Below are 11,328 nucleotides of genomic sequence, written 5' to 3'. Positions count from 1 at the left end.
CGTGTCGCGGCGGTGCGGGTCCCGATTGCTGCAGCCGCTTGTCAGTGTGACGAAGATTGGCACCCAGGTAAGCGCTGTCACTCAAACCCGCTCCCAGCCATCCATCCATCACGGCGCGCCCGCCGCCGCTGGGTGGCCGGGCCCAGACACACAAGCAGACCGGGGATGGCGGGGGAGCGAGAGCCCGCCACACGGAGCAGCGGGGAGGGGGGCACCCGCGCTATATCCAACCCGGGAGGGGGGGTGGATAGGGGCGGCGGCGGACAGGCGCGGGGAGGGGAGGGGGGAGCGAGGAAATTTCTGGAACAGCTGCCGACTAACCGTTGCCTTTGTGGAAGCGCGAGGGAGGCGGCGCGCGCGCGCACGCCGAGGAGGGGGAGGGAGGCGGCGCGAGGGAAGGGGACGGGGAACAGCTGTTTGTGCCGCGAGGGCGACGGGAGGGGGGGATATTTAAAGGGCCTTTGCGAAGATTCCGATGGCGCGGGGGTCGGGCCGGGGGAGCTGCTGCCGCCGGGCTTTGGGGCGGGGGCACTGCTCTCCCCCTCCGCCCCCCGCAGGCTGGGAGGTGGGGCGGTCGCTGCCGCTGTGGCCTAGCCTGGCCCGCGGCAGTCCCTGGGTGAGAGAAAAGAGCAGCTGTCTGCGTCTCTGCTCGCCGCCTGCCCGGGCACACGCGGCTCCGCGCGGTGTTAAACCCCCGGCCACGTCCCCGCCGGGCCGGGCTGTGAGCCGCTTGCCGCGGGCACCGCCATGCTGCTGCCGGGCACCGTTTGCCGATAGCCCAGGTTATTGTTGGGCGCTGAGAGTTTGAGTTACAGTTTTTCAAGCCAGGAGATCATCTAGTCTGTGGCCCAGGCCGCCATCAGCACCACGCTGCTTCACCACTGTACAGGCTAGAAAAGCTGACCTGGGCTCCTGCCCCAAGGAGCCTACAGTCTAACCCCCTGAGCCTGACACCAATAGACCTGGCTTGCAGGAGTGGGTTATTAGGCCCCCACATAAACAACAAAGATACCCACTGTATAGTTCACAGCCCTCCTCAAATCCCATCTTGAATTCCACTTTTTCCTTGACACCCACCAGAAATCAGCCAGTTAATGAATAGTGGTCTGGCAGCATGATGCCTTTGAAATGACTCAGAAATTACAAGTTGTGCTCATAGCTAAGCTAGGCAGTGGCTGGTCTTATTAGCTCTGTGCTAAACTGACCTGCTACGGTATAGTTGTTGCAGCTTGTTTCAGTTTATATTATAAGCAATTTGAGGCATGGAGCATGACTTCCTACATGTTTGCACAGCACCTAGAACAATTTGGCCCCAAAACTTGACTGGGGCCTTTGGCCACTCTTGTACTACATATACATAGTAATAATATCGGTACCCCATTTTATCTATCCTGCATCCTGAGTCTATGGAAATGTGTGTCCTATGTACCAGTAGATATCACCCAGAGCTCACCAATTAAAACTTCACTGTTTAACATTTATATTATGTGTTTCTCTGCATGTCATGCTTTATTTATATTTTTTAAGGTTATTTTTCATCTGTACAATGGTGTCCCAGCAGCTAATATTTCCAACACTCTTGGAGATGCAATTGCTGTTTTTGGCTTTGTATGCATCTTTCAATTAATGTCCTCTTTTTGTCCCAGTCATCTACAGAAATGTAGCTGATGTGTGGTTTCAGGGGGGAAAGTGAGGTTCCAGGTTTATTTTGATAGCCTTATGAATTAGGAATGTTGTGCTACATAATAAACTATTTTTCCCACATAGAGCAATCCAGGCAAAACTTATTTTTTAATTTTTTTCCCTTGACCCTACTTGGACTCTGATGTCTGTTCCTTTAAATATCTTACTGGAGTAGAGAGCATGAAACACATTTTGGCTTAGTTTGTAGACTTCTTTGGAGAACTTGGGAATCACAGAGGGTTTTTTTCTTTTTTGAAGGTCAATTTACTTTATTATGAAAGGCTCATCTAATTTAAAATGTCCTATTTAAAACTTTATTTATTTTTTTAAAAAGCTTTCTTGTACACAGTTATCGCTGCTTGCTTATTCTAAAGTCCATGATCTTGCTCTCATTTCCAATGTTTGGTCTATACTCAGTTTTTGTACTGGTATACCTAATTCAGTTAGGGGTTTTGTTTTGTTTTAACTTGAAGGAGTTATATTAGTTGGACCCCTAGTTATACGGGATTGGAAATAAACAATACCTATATGAGAATAGCTATATTAATATAAAGCACCTTTGTACTGGCATAACTGGGTCCACATAGGGGTGTTGTACCTCTTTAACTATACATGTATAGTCAAAGCGATACAATTTGTGTGTGTGTGTGTGTGTGTGTGTGTGTACAAGCCCTAAAATGTATTTCAAGAATGTTAATTGTGTATACAGAATACTTTAATCTCTCAGATTATATTGCAGGCCAGAAAACTAATGACTGCTGGAGCATCAGAAATTTCCTGATCCAAACCCACAATCTCCAGGGTAGCAGATAATAAAAATATATTGTGGACACATTTTCTTAATACCTCTGCCAAAAATTGCAAAAAATGTGTATATTTATAAATTAGTAAGTACAAAAAGTTATAATGAACTGTCTTAAATTATTGAAAATATCTGAGAAATGAGACAAATAACAAATCACATTTATTTGGTGATATAGAACAGTGTGTCTTTTGAGTTTCTTTGTTTTTACTATAGCTTAGTATTTAGTGCTTCTTTATTTTTTGTTACAAAATTAGTGCTTCTTTATTTTTTGTTACAATGAGAATAATTTCAATGCTCAGTTTGTGTTCCAAACATATCTTCAGTTTAGTCTGTCACCATGAATACTTTCAATTTTAGATAGTCCCCTGCCCTGATTTATAATAAAGGACACAAATGTCAATGTCAAAATATAAACTTTATGACAAGTTCTTAATTTAGTAAATCACTTAAGGACATATTTTAAGCATGTGAATAGTTGCATTGACTTCACTGGCAGTGTGGTGTAGAGGATATAGCACTAGAGTGGAACTCAGGAGAGCTGCAGTTCTATTTCTGGTTCTATCACTGACCTGTTGAGTGACCTTGGGCAAGCCACTTCACCTGTTTCTCCATTTGTAAAGTGGGGTTAATTATACCTGCTGCCTTTCATCTGTGAAATAGATATTTATTTATTACTCACTTGCTTTAAGTGCTCTGCTGAACTAGAACAGTATTTAGTTACCATTTGCTGTATGCTTTATGGAAGTTTAAGAACTCTGTGTGGTGTGTTACAATGGAAATTGTGATACACACTTGGAAAGTTCAATTTGGCATACAGGTTGTTGGCTTACATTCATTTTCTTTATAGTAAAAGGCTTAACTTTTAGATTTTTGTTGTTTGTCTTATTGTCCATGTCAAATATAGTTATAGAGGCCTGGGTACTCCTTGGAGGCATTCGTTATTTATGATCTCACACTTCACGATCATGGAAGTGATTCTGATGTCATAAGCATGGGACATTGGTAGCCCAGAATGAAAGTGGGGGAGGGGAGAAAATACAAGGCAACCTTCATCTGACCATGTCAAATTTTAGCTAAGTAAGCCTCAAAACAATCCTGCGCGGTAAGTAAATAGTAATAACTTAGTTTCTTCCTCTGTAGAATGGTGATAATGAGGCTACGTCTATACTAGAGACCTTACAGCAGCACAGCTGTATTGAGGCAGCTGCGTCGGTATAAGGTCTCCCATGTAGCTGCTTTATGCTGACAGGAGAGAGTTCTTCTGTTGGCATAATTAAATCGTCCCCAACAAGTGGCAGTAGCTATGTCAGCAGGAGAGCATCTCCTGCCGACATAGTGCTGTGCACACTGGTGCTTCTGTCGGGGTAACTTACGTTGGTTGGGATGTGTTTGTTTTTTTCCCTCCACATCCCTGACTGACAAAAGTGCTAATGAAGACATAACTTGAGGTAAGTGACATGTCCAAGGTCGCCCTGTGTTAGAACTGGAAATAAAACCTACATCTTCTGCTTTGCATACATGTGTTCTTCCTCCTTGCATGTACAGAACAAGTTTGTGAACCACTTGTTTGATATGATAAATATGTGATCTAGGATAGAGTAGTTGTTGGTTATTCTAAGTATTCATTTCAGTTCCAAGTGGCAAAGTACAATCAAAAATCTAATTTAAATAACCCTGGACTTTGCTGGGTACTGTATGGGAAGGAGGGAGGGAAGGGTTTTCAAGTTGAGAGTTTAGCTAGGTCTCAGATTGTTGTTTCTTGAGACAGTCTTTCTTGTTCTCTTACAATCTGTGTGTCAGTTCTGTGTTATAATAGAAAGAGTATGTCAACAACTTAGTATTAGTACATAATTTAAAGCAGTGATACTCAGACCTCAGTGGTTCAGGAGCCATAGTAGCGATCAACATTACTCAAAGAGCCACAGTAGTGTGAATTCATTGTTTCATTTTCTATACATATAGAATTATTTTCACAGCAAAATGACTGACCAGGTATTATTATTTTATCAACTACAATTGTTTAATAACCTAGTAAAAGCATTCTGATTGGTTAATAATTAAATCATACTGTTTTAATATCATGTGCTGCAAAGAGCCTCAGGAGACGCATTAAGAAGCCACTTGTGGCTCCCGAGCCTTAATCTCAGTATCACTGATTTAAAGAGTGAATTTTCTAAACAATTTATAAAAAACCCAACTCTTAAAATTCAATAGTGTGCATCAGCAGTAATAAGCCGTGTTTAAATTAATGTATTATTTTGTGCTGCTGTATTAAAAAACAAAAAACCCTTGCTATTCCTCATTTGTCTCTTACTGGTGAAGCTTTTAGTAAAGGCTCAACTGATAACTGAGTAAAATACTTTATCAAAAATATGTAATAGTTGGGTCTACATTCCAGGCTTTGTAAAGCAGATCTTGACAACTGGGGATAGAATTACCAGTTTAAGAAATAGTCATATACTGCCCTTAGAGTGGCATTCTCTGTCTCTGTCTGGTGGAACTCCCCATCTTCTGCAGTTCCTACTGCTGATAATAAAAGGGATATGGTGATTTACTTCTAGTGGAATAAAATAAAAATGAATTACACTGCCAGCAGATTAAACCTGTATTTGTGGGCTTTCAGGATAATTTCTCTGCCCTTTTTGAGGATATGGTGAGTTTTGGGGGTAGTCACAGTGGGCTAGGCCCTCTCCGCTTACTTACTTTAGAGTTAAAAACAATGGACTAAAGAGTAGGGAAAACAGTAATACAGGCTTAGTTTTTGTTCTCTCAAATATATGTCCTATATAAGAAACATGGGGGATTCTAAAACAGGAGTTGGAACTTAAGTACATAATATGTGTGTGTATAGAATATAGAGGAGTGAGAACTTATGTTTCCAGGTCATCAGTTCATAACCACTAAATTCATATACACCTCTACCCCGACATAACGCGACCCGATATAACATGAATTTGGATATAATGCAGTAAAGCAGTGCTACTGGGGGGCGGGGCTGCGCACTCCAGTGGATCAAAGCAAGTTCGATATAACACGGTTTCACCTATAACATGGTAAGATTTTTTGTCTCCCAAGGACAGCATTATATCGAGGTAGAGGTGTATATTCTAAGTGATGAAGGTAGCAATGCCTATAGTAAGGTTGTCTGACACTCTCCATTATAAAATCCTGTTTTCAGTTGCTTTTAACTTCGGCAAACGTAAACCATTTGGGCTGTCTTAAACTGAATTATTTTGGAAAGTTTCAGCTAAAACAGTTCAAAGACTTCTGAGAATGAGGTTAGGGAAAAATACATTTTGCCAATTAAAAAACAAAATTTTACAGCCTTTGTTTTGAGGGACATGGATGCAGAGACTTGAAATTTGATAGGGTGATTGCATTTGTGCCAGGATTATATTTTTGGCTGCCCTTGTGAAAACTTGCCCAAATTTATTTGAGTTATAAGCCTCTGGAAAACGTTTACATGTGATTAGCAGTTTGTTAGAGTTTGGCAGCTAAATTCCATGAAGATTCCATCTGCACTGAGCATGCAGCATCCCAGGGCTATAGGGGCTGAGCAGGACCTTCCCTGTAATTGCTTCTCCCAGTTACTAAGGGCTGGTCTACACTGGGGGGGGTGTCGATGTAAGATACGCAACTTCAGCTATGGGAATAGCGTAGCTGAAGTCGACGTATCTTATTTCGACTTACCTCGGGTCCTCACGGCGCGGGATCGACGGCCGCCGCTCCCCCGTCGACTCTGCTACCGCCGCTCGCCCTGGTGGAGTTCCAGAATCGACAGGAGCGCGTTCAGGGATAGATATATCGCGTCTAGACGAGACGCGATATATCGGTCCCCGATAGATCAATTACTACCTGCCGATTCGGCGGGTAGTCTGGACGTACCCCAATACTACTGTGGTGCAAGGCACAGGAACTGAGTGTCTCTCCTGTCAGTGCTCCTCCTACTGGTGCTCAGACTGCAAGAAGAGCAAGGAGGAAGCAGCCTGAGTGAAATGCAGAAGGGTAAAAAGCAGAAGGGTTGGTAATGAGGATAAGAACCTGGTGTGGAAGGGGAACAGGAGTCAGGAGAGGGCAACAGGGGCAAGATTCAATAGGACAGAAGAGGGGGGGAAAGGAATGGGGGGGATAGGAACTAATGGGAACAGAGGGAATAAGGGAGCGGGACAGGAGTTGGGTGTGGAGGCATCAGGGGAGGGATGGGCCAAGAGCTGTGGATGGGAGCAGAAGGGGATAGGGAGAGGCTAGGGGGAACAAGAGCAGAAGATGCTCTAACCATTACAGCACATTGGAATTAAACCCATTATTCTTGATTCAACATTCCTTTGCTAGCTACAAAATAGTTGTGAAAGCCACTGCCAGAATTTGTCTCATCTCCCTCTAGTAGCAGGTCCACATAGTTTTCTACTGCTGCTGGTTACTCCATTATCTCGTGGCAGAGGACTGTGCTGTGGATATAACCATCCCAAACCTACTGGACTCCTGACTTATTCAGTGCACACAAGGACTGTGCTCTAGAGAAGCATCTGGGTTTTGTAGTGAATGAGGCTATGGTCTTTAGGACCCTTGCTTCATTTGTTGCAGAAGTTGGAAGGTGTGCTGTGAATAAGGCAGGGGACTGCAGGACGAGCAAATGGTGGTTTTGTGGTTAAGACAATTGAATGCTTCACTAGAGAATTGGATTCTATCCCTGCCTCTGGAACGTAGTTCCTCTGTGATTCTGGAAGTTACTAAACCCAACATTTTCACAGTTAGATGCTTATTGGGTATGCTTTGTTTTCTGGGTGCCCAACAAGAGACATCTTGGGCCAAATTTGCAGAAGTGTGAAGCGCTCATGATTACAAGTGATGACAATGGTAGCTCCAGTCTGAGTCTATTCATTGCTATACAATACTAAGTACTTTGAAAAACCAGGTCTTGGGCTTCTCAAGTTGGGCACCCAGAATTAGTAGACACTTCTGACATTTTTGTCATTGGTCTCTGTCCCTTAGTTCAGCATGTGTTAAATGAGGATAATATCTAATCTCACAGGGATATTGTGAAGATAAATTCATTAATGTTTGTAAAGAACTAAGGTATTACATTGAGAGCACCACAGAAAAACCTTTAAGAAATTAATAATTCTTTATTCTGTGCTGCTTTGGATGAAGTGCAGTAGATAGTGTATGGGCCACACTGAATTATGAGGCTAAAATAAAATATTGAATAACTGCCCATTCAGAAAGCACCATATGTTAGTCCCATATGAACCTAATTTGGCTAATTGGAGGCCAAGTGAAGCTGCTAAAGCCAGTGGGAATAGGGGACTGTGATGAGCATCCCAAGGTTCACTGGCAGGAGGCCACAAGCTTTCTAAGGTTCATGGCGTAAGGAAGCCGGCATGAGCAGGTGAGGGAAAATTCATTTACCAGGAAACCCTAAATGGGTCCTGGAGACTAGTGAGGCACCTATGACCGAGATCCCCTTCATGGGGCCTTGAGAGCAAAAGGAGGGATAAGGAGATTTTTCCTCCCCCTACTTCACTTCTGAACTTCAGGTCGCCTTCCAGTCCACTTTATTCCTCACCACCATTCCTGCAGAATTTAGGAGGACAGCCCAAGTCCTGTGTACAGTAGGAAGCTGAGAGGAAGGGAACTGTTGTGTTCTGTAGGAAAGGATCCCTGATTCTGTGTACCCTTGTAGAGTTACAGGACTTCTCTTCACCAGATGGGCGTGGGGACACTGGTTATTTGGAGACTTTGTAGCCAGCAGCCCCAGCTAGCATTCACTCCAGACCTCCAGGAGACCTTCCAATTTTTGGACCCACTTCAGTTCATAGGAAAAAGGAGCCTTCCTCCAGCTAGTCTAAGGTTTCTTTTTAAAAAAACAGAACCTTTAAGGTGAAATGGAGATTGCAGGCATATATATTTGGGTTAAGTGAATGTTACCTCAACAATGCTAGTGTAAAAACAAAAAAAGGAAATGCAGAGTTAGGTTGCGCTTCTTAAATGAGGCATCCTATCTTGTTTAATTCTGCCTTCATAGTGATGCATTTAGAAAATTAAAAGCTTGTACTTCCTTATCCATCCATACTAAAGCTTCATTTTAACAGTGACCATAAAAACAAGGTTCATTTAATCATACAATGGTTGTGCCACTTCACAACATTGTTAGTCATAAGTAGCACATATAAAATAATTTTACAAATTCCTGGTTTGACAAACTGTATATTGAAGGCAGTCTTTACTCACTCATCATTAAGGACCTAATCCCGTCAAATGCTGAGGGCACATAACATTTCATGTGAAATGCACAGTACCTTATAGGCTCAGTCTCTATGATGGCATGTAGCCAAGTGTCACTAGACACAAAATGATCCATATGCAGATTTAGCATGCCCAGATTATTACATTAGATTACTTACAAGAAAAAAGCAAAGATTAATGTAGTAACAAAGTAACAGTGGAGATGTCTCTATGAAACATAAATCCAGTGTTATGTAATGCATATCTTTAACACTCCACATGCAAAGAAATGATGAAAATAAGCTTTTGTCTCCTCATGGGCAGAGTTTGGGTGCCTTGTTTGAGAAACTTAACATTTCCAACATTGATTTCCAACTTAACATTCTTGAAAGATAAGATGCACTCAAACCTTAACTTTGCCTTACACTCTTTTTCATGTCGGGGGGGGGGGGGGGTAGTGGCTTGATTGGATCCCAAAGCAGTCAAGGGAAAAGTTTTATATAAAATCAAATTTTCCTCTTACTGTAATGGAAAAACATACCAGTGACTTTCTTTGGGCTTGTCTACATGGAGCAATTGACTAGAATAGCTATAGTGAGTTAACTGTTCCACTATAGCAGAATAATTACTCTGCTATAGCTATGCTGTTATAACTCCCCTGTGTGGGCATACTATTATGGAATAAAAGTGACACTCTGGAATAGAATGGCCATGCTGCAAAGTCACTCCAGCATAGCTATAGTGGAATCGTTATTCCGCTCTAGATATGCTAGTCAATGTCCCTGTGTAGACAAGCTCTTTTTGCAAGCTGATGCTCTGGGAATCCCATAGACACATATGAATATCCTTCAAACAAACAAAGATTACAATATTTTTAGCTATCCTGTAAACAACAAACACAGAACAACTGTAGTATATGCTCAGTAGTGTTTAGGTAAGTCAGAGACAAGTAATCACTGCAACCGCAGTGGAATGAGTGAGTCCCTGTGACACAGTACACTCTTGTACACTATGTTGCTGTATTATTGCATTAGTAAGTTCATTGATCTAAACAATATCTTTAATGTATGCATCTGTTAAGATGTGCACAGGTCTTCGTGTTTTTAATAGATGAAGTAGGCATTGAGAGAATGAGTGTGCAATGTAAATTCTTCAATTAAGATGCTAGGATATTATTTTGTGTGCTTTCTTTTATAAAATTGGGCCTCGGCTCAGGTTACCTTGTTTTGGTTTTTAGCACAAAACCTCAGTGGTGCTTTGCCTTTTTCAAGTGACAAAGGCAAACTGCCTTTGATTTTGACTTCCTAACCTATAGGGATATGCAGTATTTTACACTTGCCAAGTTACTGTACTCTCTCTGACTGTATCAAGCTAAAATAGTCTCCATTTTGGCTTTCATTGGTTCCGTGGCCATTGTGATCATCTAGTCTGACCGCCTGTATAGTATGCGCCTTAGAACTGAGGCCGCCTCCTCCCCCACAACATGCTGTAAAAACTCCACTGCCCACCACTGCCACAACAACTGTTTTTCTGCATATAAAAAACAGGGCCAGCATTAGGGGGTAGCAAGCAGGAGCCCCACAAAGCTAAATTGCTCAGGCTAAGGCTTGAACTGTGGGTGGCGAGGTTCAGGGCCCTAGGCTTCAGCCCCACACGATGGGGCTTCGGCTTTCTGCCCTGGGCCCCAGAGAGTCTAACATTGACCCTGCTTGGCAGACCTCCTGAAATCTGCTCAGAGCCCCCCAAGGGGCCTCAGACCCCTGGCTGAGAACTGCTGTCTTAGAGTGCAGCTTTTAGAGAAAATCCAATCTTGTTTTAAAAATTGCCAGTGATAAAGGAGCCACCATGATGCTTGTAAATTGTTCCAATGGTAAATTACTGTCACTGTTTTTAAAAAAATGGTCTTATTTCCAGTCTGAATTTGTCTAGCTTCAACTTCTGGCTATTGGATTGTGTTATACTTTTCCTAACTAGATTGAAGAACCCATTATCACATATTTGTTCCCCTTATAGGTACTTCCAGACTAATCAAGTCACCCCTTAACCTTCTCTTTGTTAAGCAAAATAGATTGAGCTCCTTGAGTCTATCACTATACCACATACGGTATTTTCTAATCCTTTAATAATTCTCATGGTTCTCTGAACCCTTTTCAGTTTATCAACATCCTTTTTGAATTGTGGACACCAGAACTGGATACAATATTCCAGCAGCAGTCTCATCAGTGCCATATATGAGGTAAAATAACCTCTCTACTTCTGCTCAAGATTCCCCTGTTCATGCAGCTGAGGATCGCATTAATCCTTTTGGCCACAGTATCTCACTGGAAGCTCATGTTATGGTGATTATCCACCAGGATCCCCAGTTCTTTTTCAGAGTTGCTGCTTCTCAGGATAGAATCCCCCTCCTGTAAGTATGGCCTACATTCTTTGTTCCTAGTTGTATACATTTATATTTAGCTGTATTAAAATGCACATTGTTTGCTTGCGCCCAGTTTACCAAGGGATCCAGATCACTCTGTATCAGTGACCTGTCCTCTTCATTATTTATCACTCCTCTAATTTTTGTGTCATCTACAAACTTTATCAGTGGTGATTTTATTTTCTTCCAGATCACT

At 42.4% G+C, this 11,328-nt stretch overlaps 1 protein-coding gene across 5 annotated transcripts in view; it reads left to right on the top strand.

Annotated features, from left to right (window-relative positions):
• Positions 1 to 11,328, top strand: part of LOC113406533 (homeobox protein PKNOX1) — a 60,041-nt gene continuing 48,713 nt past the window's right edge. For 4 of the 5 annotated variants that reach the window (XM_026651827.1, XM_026651815.1, XM_026651820.1 and 1 more), the window contains exon 1: positions 10,942 to 11,120. The gene's annotated coding sequence lies outside the window, so the exon portion shown is untranslated. Of the gene's footprint in view, positions 68 to 10,941; positions 11,121 to 11,328 lie in introns of those variants that run through there. The other variant, XM_026651812.1, reaches the window with a different exon arrangement.

This window comes from Terrapene carolina, unplaced genomic scaffold (assembly GCF_002925995.2).
Source record: "Terrapene carolina triunguis isolate 2854851 unplaced genomic scaffold, T_m_triunguis-2.0 Scaffold31, whole genome shotgun sequence".
Lineage (NCBI taxonomy): Eukaryota > Metazoa > Chordata > Testudines > Emydidae > Terrapene > Terrapene triunguis.
This window is presented reverse-complemented; position numbering and strand designations above follow the sequence as displayed.